This window comes from Salvia splendens, chromosome 15, assembly GCF_004379255.2.
Source record: "Salvia splendens isolate huo1 chromosome 15, SspV2, whole genome shotgun sequence".
Taxonomy (NCBI): Eukaryota; Viridiplantae; Streptophyta; class Magnoliopsida; order Lamiales; family Lamiaceae; genus Salvia; species Salvia splendens.
This window is the reverse complement of record NC_056046.1, coordinates 30494986-30506601: the sequence shown is the minus strand read 5'-3', so window position 1 is coordinate 30506601 and position 11616 is coordinate 30494986. Positions and strand designations below refer to the sequence as shown.

The window sequence follows — 11616 nt, the reverse complement described above, 5'->3', positions numbered from 1 at the left end:
AATAAAAAGATGTTGTCATCAGTACGAACTTGGTTATCAAACCAGTTCGAGATGAAGGATATGGGAGACGCGGGACACATCCTCGGGATCAAGGTTCTTCGGAATCGAGAAAAGAAGATGTTGTGCTTATCTCAAGAACCTTACATCAACACAATACTTAGTCGTTTTAGCATGCAGGACGCCAAGAAAGGTTTCTTACCTTTGAGACATGGCATCCATTTATCTCAAGAGATGTGCCCTAAAACGCCGTCTGAGATAGAAGCAATAAGAAGGATTCCATATGCTTCGGCGGTTGGAAGTCTCATGTATGCTATGCTTTGTACAAGACCCGATATTTGCTTTGCCGTTGGCATGGTAGCAAGATATCAGTCCAATCCGGGCTAAGGACATTGGACTGCCGTAAAGAACATACTCAAGTACCTTAAACGGACTAAAGACTATGCTCTAGTTTACAATGCAGTCGAGCTATGTCCTTTGGGATATACTGACTCAGATTTTCAAGCTGATCAGGACTCGAGAAAATCTACTTCAGGATTTGTGTTCACCTTAGGAGATGGAGCCGTAATTTGGAAGAGTGTGAAGCAGAAATGCATCGCGGACTCAACCATGGAAGCCGAGTATGTGGCCGCTTCGGAGGCTGCAAAAGAGGCAGTATGGTTCAAGAACTTCCTTGTGGATTTAGGTGTGGTTTCGAATCTGCCCAAGAGCATCACTATTTATTGTGACAACTCTGGTGCTATGTCAAACTCGAAAGAACCAAGAGCTCACAAAGCAAGCAAAAACATGTTCTTGCATCCATTGGAGTTGGAATTTTCAAGAGTTCCCGACGAATCGCATCAATCCTTGCTTCTACCGTTTGATTTTTGATTCAAGAAGGTATAACTAAAATCTTTTCCTCATCTTCTCCATTGAAACCTTGTTCTTGATTCTCTCATGCATATAGTGAGTGTAGGAATCTTAGATCGCATAATTAATCGGTGGGAATTTGTGTTTGTATGAGAACAATTGTGAATATGCGATTTTGAATGAATATGTGTGAAGTTTGAATGAATCATTGATGAATGATGTGTGATTATATGAGAACATGATTGTGAGACCCTTTTTGAGAATGATTGTGTGTGGGAAACATAAAAAAAAATTGTGATGGGATGAATGAGGAAGAAACCCTAATTTCGAAATTGTGAGCCTGAAAACTGTGGTCTTCGGACAGTGGATTCCGACGTGTGTTTGACCAACCAAACGATCGATTTTTGACACACAATTTTAACTGAGTAAACTTCAAGGTGTTTTATGTGTTGTGTGTGAATTTCAGCCCCTTTTTAATAAATTCTTGAAGTTGACTGTGCAATTCTGCCAGAAACTTGTATTCTCGCCCAGAAAGTTTCGTTTTCTATTTAACCGACCAAATGGCCTCCTTTTGATGTGAATTTGAAGTGTCTTCTGAGTTGTGTGAAAATTTCAGCCTCATTGGACATCGGATGAATTTTTGGTGAATTTTTCAATCGAACTGCACAGTGCTGCCAGAATTTTTGTGTTCCGACCAGAGAGCTGCATTATTGTTCTGACAGACCAAATGACGTGATTTTGGTGTGAAATTTTAACTGGATGATATTGAATGTGTCTACTGTGTTGTGACCAAATTTTAGCTTCTTATGAGGTCGGATGGATATTTTGTGATTTTTACAAACCAACCGCGCAGTTCTGCCAGATTTGTTGTTATGTGGAAATATCACTTGTTGCCAAGTTTGAGTGAATTATATGATGCATGTATGATTTAGGAATGTATCCTATGACGTGATTATGTGTGACACGTTGAGAATATTATGGCATGTTTTCCTTATGTTGATGAATGTTGGGATGGGTAATTTAAGAGAATGATAAAAGGAACGATAGGACATGCATGATAATGTGAATTGATGGAAGGCTGTTTGTATTGTGGGTTGGCAAGGGTTTTTGTGTGTACGTGAGCACAAGGAACGAGGGTTGCCTTAAGTGGATATTGAATTGTTTAAGTAAACGAGGTGGGCTTTCTTTTTCAAATCTCTTTATTTTCCGAAAATATGTTGTGGTGTTATAAGGGTGGTTTAACTGTTATGTCATGCCATGATGTTTTGTTTATGAGATTGTTGCCTGATGCCTAGTTCGTCTGAGATTACTCCGTTAGGCTATATGACTGTGTTGTGAAACGAATTCGGGTCTGAGTAGGGCCACAAACCCTATCAGGCGGTGTACACTGGTGGGATCGTGAGTCGTCCTTGCTAGTCGGCCGGTCTCATGGGCGAATAGTGTGGCCACACTTTCGTCGCACTGTGATATGATGATTGTGATTGATGGATCGATGAGAAAGTGGGGAGAATAATTGTCTATCCAGACTTTGAAATATTTTTGTGTTCTCATGATATTTCTTAACTACACTTAAAACTCGAGATCACTGGTATGGATGACATAACTGTATAAAATGTTTTCGACATGAGCCCATTGAGTACAACAAGTACTCAGCCCTGCATATGTTTTCCCTATGTGCAGGTTGAGCGGGATGTTGCGGTGGATGTTGAGTCGGCCTAGGAAATGTTGGATGCGTTGTGTCTTCATACATCGGCGTCAACCTTGACTATCTTTGAAACCTTATTTCCGTTGCTATATTTTTGAACTATGCCTCAAGACCTTACTTTATTTCGTACTGTTTTGAGTATGACAATTTCTGTTAGACTTTATTCCGTTGTTTACTTCATTACTCTAAAATGGTTTTTCGTAAACTAAAACAAATGTTTTCTTTTAGAAGTTAATTGGATTTTTGATGTTTATTTTCCCCGCTGCATCTTTGAAAAAGTCGTTTGCTAAGTCTTTGCTAATTAATAATGAATTTTCGACATTAAGTTTCTTTAAACTAAAAACTTGCTGTTTAACAGTTGATGAGCTAAATTTTTTTTTTCTTTTAAGCTAATTGAGTCTTTCTTATGAACTGTTATCCTTAAATGCTGCCCTTAATGTTTGTCCCTTGGTCCCGATCGCCTCGTTTGTAGTACCCCTAGCATGGGCGGTCGTGACATATATATATATATATACATATATATATATATAATGTATATATATATATATATAGAGTTGTGATCATATCATAACCCTCAATTTATGTGATAACCCTATAACCAAATCTGGACCACACATATTTTCTAATCTTGTGGCTGAGATTCAAACTTAGATTTACTTCACCTCCGCCATTTTCATTACTCACCAACGAATTTTCCTGATTATTGTATTTTTGTTTCTCTTCCCCGTCGATCGCCGCCGCACAATCACCCAGAGCCTTGTTCACCTCTGCATCATTCTCCGATATCTTCTTCTCCACCACATTCTTCAGCTCCGCCGTCACGTCGGCGATATAAAAGTACTTTTGCATCTGAAGAATCGGAATCCAATTCAACCTTCAGTGGTGAATCGCCGCGAAAGCCGATTCGTACGCCGCCCTGTCCTCCAGCTGCGTCAGGTGGTCGCAGAGAGGAGTGGGGATTCCGGCGGTCAGCTCTGCCCGTGTCGGACAATTTGGCGTACATAGATAGCAGCGAGTTCGATATGGTGAAATCTGAAATGAAGCCGAGTTTGATGGCGTTGCAGTGGAGATGGCGGCCGAGGATGCAGGGGGATTGGGAATCGGCGCATGCTTTGGTGATGGAGGGGACGAGGAAGGCGGTGTCTGTGGTTAATTGGGAATGTTTCTGTAAATTATAAGTACGTAATCATTAACAAGCAATATTAATAAAATAAAAATAGTAGTTTGAGAAAAATTAGTCCTTATTTTTCACGACTTTCGAGGCCAGGTTCAATTGTACCAATGATTAATTAGTAGTTTATGTAATAATTTTGCAATAATAGTAATAGTAGTACATAAAATGATAGTTTTGGCGGATAGAATGATAGTTTTGGCGGATAGAATGATACTTTGAGTTGATACAATGATACTTTTACTAATTTGTAGGTATGTACATAAAATGATAGTTTTGGCGGATAGAATGATAGTTTTGCCGGATAGAATGATACTCTGAATTGATAAAATGATACTTTTGGATTATATATGTTAGGTTTACTGCATACAATGATAGTTTTGCCAAATAGAATGATACTCTAAGTTGATAAAATGATACTTTTGACTGATAAAAATGATAAAATGATACTTCTGACCTATATAATGATACTCTCAAGCATGTCTGTACATTTGCTAATACGTAGTATTTTTTTAGTTTAGTTTGTTAAATTAGTTCAGCTAGATTCGATCTGCAACATTATGTATTTAATTGTGATTGACTGAGGCAGATCTGTGATGATGCAGGTTAATGATATATTGAGGTTGATCAAGACAGAGTTGAACGGTGGAAGATCTTCGAAACAAAAATCTCAAATTGCTGATATTTCAAGCATTTCATCAAACAGTTTTCGAACTTCAGCAATTAAACAATATTAAATTTTTACCATCGATCTTTGTTCCCAAACTTTAATCTTACAAACTGCAGATGGAAATAGATGACTGGCTTCCAATCACATCTTCTTAATCACATCTCGGCGGCAGATATTCCATTCCATTTGTCTTGATTTGTAGGTATGTATATAAAATGATATTCCATCAGACTTAAATAATTGAAAAACCTCGACAGCAGATGGCAACGACCACCAAATATTACTCCTAAACTCATCTCATTTGTATTTCACCACCAAGATTTTCTTTATCTGGAAACTGAAAGCTATTAGCATCTGCTCCACTGATCTTGTATACATCCTTCAATATCATTAGTGGTTCAGTTTCTTCATCACAATCACTATGGGCACTTACTTCCTGATTTATTCCTGTTTACATTTTATTAATCCCACTTTGCTCAATCAAAATTCTGCGTTTTGAAAATGATAGTTTCAGAAGGTAAAATGATAGTTGCATTATATACAATGATGCTCTAAGGGGATAAAATGATAGTTTCAGAAAGTAAAATGATAAGCATTAACTATTTCACATGCCATTTTAATTATTCAAAATATTGATTAAATATGATATTGAAAATGGTGAGTTGTGTGGACTCACTAATTCAAACCTCCATAATTTCGCGTGCCAGACTTTAATTGCATAGCAAAATATATGTAAACAAACTAACGAAATAGTAGTATATGTGTAATGCCGTATTATGCTTATTTATATTCATAGTAGTATTATGCTTCATTTTATCATTTGGAACTATCATTTTATCATTTCAAACTATCATTTTATCCACTGAAACTATCATTTTATCATTTTATGCAAAAGTATCATTTTATCATTTGAAACTATCATTTTATCATTTGAAACTATCAGTTTATCTCCTGAAACTATCATTTTATTCCCTGAAACTATCATTTTATCAAGTGCAATTATCATTTTACCTTCTGAAACTATCATTTTATCCCCTGAAACTATCATTTGATCCCCTAAAATAAAAAGAAAAAACGTATACTTCCATTACAAGAGCACAAATGAAGATGTACATATCAATGATTCAAGAAACAGACGACACTGACCACAGTTATCGATCCAACATGTCATAACTTTTACTCACAGTAGATAACTTTTGCTTCAGAGTAGATAGCACCCCCGCATCATCTGCCAATAAGTAAAATAGAACCATTCAGTGCTCATCTTGTTTCATTTCTGGCTATGAATATCCATTATAAACTCAACCCAAAATAAACGTTGCACAAAATGAAAATGAGGTACCTGCAATTCTGGCCAATTGATACTCACGGGGACGGTGCTCTCTGTTTCAACGGCCCCTTTTGTCGCTGCCATCCCAACTGCTACGCTCTGCATTATATCTAAACCAACGCAAACCGAAGCTAACGTAGCACCAATTATCATTTTATCCCCTGAAACTATCATTTTATCCACTGAAACTATCATTTTATCAAGTGCATCTATCATTTTACCTTCTGAAACTATCATTTTATCCTCTGAAACTATCATTTTATCCTCTGAAACCATCATTTTATCAAGTGCAACTATCATTTTATCCCCTGAAACTTTCATTTTATCCCCTAAAATAAAAAGAAAAATACTTCTTGATGGTGCTGAGGCCCTTGGTACCCATAACCAATGAATCAAGCTTTATACCTTTTGAAACTATCATTTTATCCCATAAAACTATCATTTTATCCCCTGAAACCATCATTTTATCAAGTACAACTATCATTTTACCTTCTGAAACTATCATTTTATCCCCTGAAACTATCATTTTATCCCATGAAACCATCATTTTATCAAGTGCAACTATCATTTTCCTTCTGAAACTATCATTTTATTCCCTGAAACCATCATTTTATCAAGTGCAACTATCATTTTATGTCCATATATTACAATCATGATCTTTATAATTACAATTTATCAACCTGAAATATATATCAATGGCGTTCATGATGTCTGCTCACATGTACTAATAAGATATCTCACCTAATCTATAATATCTTAAAGGTGACTAACTTCCAAAACTATGATAATAATGCATAAATAAAGAATTAAGTTTTGTTTCAGAGGCGTTCTTGATTACGACCATGACGATAAGAATTTATTAAACTGAATAATTAGGTGATCAGAATAATTAATAAGATAAATAATCAAATTGATATAATGGGGAAAGTTGACCTTGTAGTAGTAGAATAGCTGGGCCTCACCTTTTATTTGAAGTTGAACACGCCATCGGATAAGATAGATACCGAAACCACATGTTTTAAAAATGTGTGGTGGAGATTTAGTTATAGGGTTATCACATAAATATGGGTTATCATTATAACGCACCCCTATATATATATATATATATATATGTATGAGAATGTAAATACAAAATATGGGGTGTTACAACAATTGATCTATGTCAGTAGGTGAAATAATTCTGCGACACGTTCTACCATCACACTAATAAAAATGTGAAACATCTATTGACACTAATAAAAATGTGAAACATCTATGTCAATAATAATTCTGTTGGTGGATAACTTCGACCTGAGCTCGATTAGGATGGTTCTGTCAGGGGCGGTGCCGCTGGGGAACGAGCAGGAAGTCGCAGACGGTTTTGGACAGGTGAAAAGTGAAAAATAACTTATATTCCTTACTTCATTTTTCATGTCCTTTAAATGATCATTTAATAGCGGAACCACTAAATTCAATTTAATTAGTCCCTATATTTGTGTAGAGATTATAAGAATTATACTACTAATTGATTTACTTTATTTTACTCTAAATTTAGTGTTAGGAAAATTAGTTGGGTAGGTGGAGGAATGTGAAGTTAATTCGGGTTAACTTGTCATTACTCCCTATTGATGTATTGCATATATAACTAATCGATTTAAATCCTTATTATGGTACCACTTGCATCTAATACTATGTCAATTTTGATATATAATATAACTAAATGCACGGTTCCTAGAGAGATATTGCACCGAATTTTCAACAAATTCAACATTTATTTATTGAACAATAGAATGGCATACTTAATTTGATTTCATTTTTTAACCCTTTTTTTTATAGTGATGCTCCCATCTTTGTCGGGTAATTTCAATAAATTGTTTAATTAATTATAGAATGACTGCCAATCTCTGCAGTTGCTACCACGTAACATGCATATTAAAAAATTGTACATGAAGTTATGTACTTAGCCATGTATGATAATAATAATATTATCATAATTTATATCTTTTTTTATTCTAGGTGGGATAGATAGACCACGAGGAATTCATGTTATTGGAAAAAAATAATAAATTCATGGGCTGACTAACAAACATAAATTTTCTAGCCTGTTTGTCCATACTATATTTTTTCGTAAGTAATATTTAGTTATATTATAATCCAAAATTGTCAAAGTATTAGATGCAAGTGGTACCATGATAAAGATTCGAATCGATTAGATATATATGCATCACATCAATGAGGAGTAATGACAAATTAATCCGACCTAACTTCACATTCCTTCACGTACCCAACTAATTTTCCTAACACTGAATTTAGAGTAAAACAAAGTAAATCAATTAGTAGTATAATTCTTATAATCTCAACATAAATATAGGGAGTAATTAAATTGAATTTAGTGTTTCTGGTATTAAATGATCATTTGAAGGACATGAAAAATGAAGTTAGGTATATCAGTTATTTTTCACTTTTCACCTGTCCAAAAACCGCATGCGACACGCGGCTGAGCAGAGCCGCTTCCAGCTCCTTCCCCAGCGGCGTCGCCCCTAGCATAACCATCCTGATCGACCTTAGGTCGAAGTTATCCACCAGCGGAATTATTAGTAACATAGATGTTTCATATTTTTATTAGTGTGATGGTTGAATTTGTCGCAGAATTATTTCACCTATGAAACATAAATCAATTATGTCTTCAACTAGTCTTTTCAAGTGATGTTTCAAAACTAATAAAGATGATTTTTATATTTCTACGGCCGAGGGCTATATTTTGTTTATTCTATGTAATTTAAGATTGAAATAGTGTTGCACATATTATTATCACTGAATTTTTCATGATAATAAAACAGTCATTTTCAGCCATAATTCAACGGGCCATTTCCCATTAAACGAGTCACACAGAAAATTTAACCAACAAATCAAACACTATATTGGGTTGTCAAATGCTATATGAATGCCCCTATTTACCAATTCAACCACACCCTTATTTTATAAATAATAACCCTCTCAATCTCAACTCCTCTTTGTAGTGCATAGACATCACATCTGCCGCAACCGGAAATCGAAGATGTACGGAACAATGTCCGCTGAGATGACAGTTGATGTACCGGCATCCGAAGCGTGGAAGCTCTACGGCACTCTACAGCTCCTCAAAGTGGCGGAGAAAGCCAACTCCGACTTTATCAGCCGGGTCGACATCGTCCAAGGGGACGGCGGCGCCGGAACCATTCTCGAGCTCGTTTTCCGTCCAGGTACCATCCACATTCAGTTCAATCAACTTCCGCTAGATTTATGTAATTATTAATTAATTGATTAATTGAGCAGGGATGGGAGGGGGGATGAAGTCGTTCAAGGAGAAATTCGTGGTGGTGGATAACGAGAAGCGTGTGAAGGAGGTAGAGGTTGTGGAAGGTGGATTTCTGGATCTAGGGTTCACGCTGTATCGTATGAGATTCAATGTGATGGAGGTGGAGGGCAAACGAGAAGCAGTGTATAACTCGATCTACGATCGAGTACGAGCTCAAAGAAGAAGCTGCAGCTAATGTTGAAATCGCTTCCATTAAACCATACATTGGCCTCATGCTGCTTTGTGCTAAGTATTTGCTCCGCAACAATGACAATTGATCAACTATAGCCGCAACAACGACAATTGATCTACTATTAACTTGGGACTGCGTGTTTTACTTTCATGTTTGCTAAAATAAATTTCTATCCTCCTACTATATATCTCTGTATTTCATTTTCTCTTTTTCCATGCTTTTAATAACAACAATCAATATGAATCTACATATTTTATCAACTCATAACTATGAAATCTTGAAAAAGCTGCCACAAGAAAATCCTACTCCCTACGTTAGCTATTAAAAGTCACACTTTATCCACCACGAATTTTTAAAAATGTTAATAGAAAGTGAATTGAAAATATTAACGAAATGGGAGTCATACTCTTTGATATGCTCGGTTTTTGCACTATTTTAGGGCCTTTATTTGGTCAATTTTGAGTATCAATGTTGCATTACATGTCCAATAATTACATATTTTTATCTATTTTGGTATTTTGACGTGTTTTGTGAAAAATGTGCAAATTTGAGCCTAAAAAGATAGCTAAAACTCGAAGATGAAAATCTGGAGTATTCGACCCGCCCAGCGGACCGCTGGCGGCCAACGATTGTTGAACAAATAGCAGTCCGCTTCGAAAAAGTTGTGCTGAAAAGACTAGTTCGAGACATAATTGTAACACCCCAAATCAGGGTTTAGTCGGAAAGTTCCTTTCTACACAAATTTGTCAATTTAGGCTGAAATTTTTATAATTTGTGCACAACACTGAATGTTATTTTATATAGAATTGGGGTTACACAAGTATCACGTCAGTAAGATTGAGCAAGAAAATAGAATTAAATCGGAAATTATATAGCGTATACAATAGAAGGGAGAAATGGTCATTTTGCATAAAAGATGCTATATATATTTTTATCTCCAAAACTCTTCGAGAGGCACGATTTTTTTAGGTTTGTAATTTTTTTTACTACAATCAGACAATTATACATGGAATCATTTAGAAAGAATATGAATGATCAAAATAGTGTCATTCGTCATTTGCTATTCATAATTAATTAAATAATGTGGCTCTTGCTATAAAATCAAATATAGCTACTAGCCTACTATTCACCCCACTTTGGAGAATCAACCGATTAGTAATCAAAGGAGGAAGAAGAAGTTGCAATCTATGAAAGTTTCATTTAATTTTTGTTGACGCTTTGAACCAGTCGAACCAACGTATGGTTATCAAGGTAGGGCTCTCTTTTATCCTATTTTTCTTTTATTTGAAACTTATTATAAGTTATGAGGTAAAAAATTTCTGACCTCGTTGGTTGTCAAATAAGGTTTGTCTTACGTTTTGAGTTTATCTATCAATCCTTGTCCGTAGGGCTCTCTTTTATCCTATTTGTTGACGCTTTGAAACAGTCGAACCAACGTATGGTTATCAAGGTAGGGCTCTCTTTTATCCTATTTTTCTTTTATTTGAAACTTATAATAGGTTATGAGGTAAAACATTTCTGACCTCGTTGGTTGTCAAATAAGGTGTGTGTTACGTTTTGAGTTTATCTATCAATCCTTGTCCGTAGACGTCGGAAACATAAGTTTTTCCATTGAACTAAATTGAGTTGAACCTATGTATGATTTTGGGTATGAACTGACTATCTTAGTGCTTTAATCCATGAATCTTAATTGGTCAAAGTGTTGTTGAAAATGAATAATATATCTTATTTAGTGACTAAAATAAATTTATTAGAATTTATAATGGTCATTTGATATATTTTGGAAAATTGATTGGAATATTGAAGTGAAAGATGTTTTTTGAGTAAGGAATTGAATATGGTAATGACTAATAACTAAGTGTGATTATGTAAGTGGATTAACCATAGAAATGAGACTAGAATTGATGATTGAAGCATATTCTAACGATTGCAAATAATTGAGATTAAAGAAATTTAGTTGATAAGGTTAATGAGTTTTATTTATAAGATTTGGTAAAAGAAATATGATTTAGAATGACTATGGATGTTAAACTAAATTTGAGGATTTACTAAGTAAGATTAGTAATTACGGAGTATAAAGTAACTAGTGGAAATAGTAACTTAGAATTTGATTAAGGGAATAAAAGACATGAAACACACATGAAATGGATAGATAAAATGCGTAGTATATGGAACGCATTTAATTGATCTTGAAATTTATCTGTGATTATTAATATTTTTAAATTAGTATTAAGTTGACGAAAATAAAACTGTGAATAGTAATAGAATATTTGGTGATTTTTTTTATTGGAGGATTTAAATAGGAGTAATTACTGCAATCTATATATATATATACATATATATAATGGGGTGCGCTAGGGTCCTTACATCATCTTAGTGCAAAAC

At 35.0% G+C, this 11616-nt stretch overlaps 1 pseudogene; it reads left to right on the top strand.

Moving 5' to 3' along the window:
* The first annotated feature begins 8698 nt into the window (after nucleotides 1-8698).
* LOC121768493 lies at nucleotides 8699-9434 on the top strand (annotated as a pseudogene).
* The last annotated feature ends 2182 nt before the right edge of the window (nucleotides 9435-11616 follow it).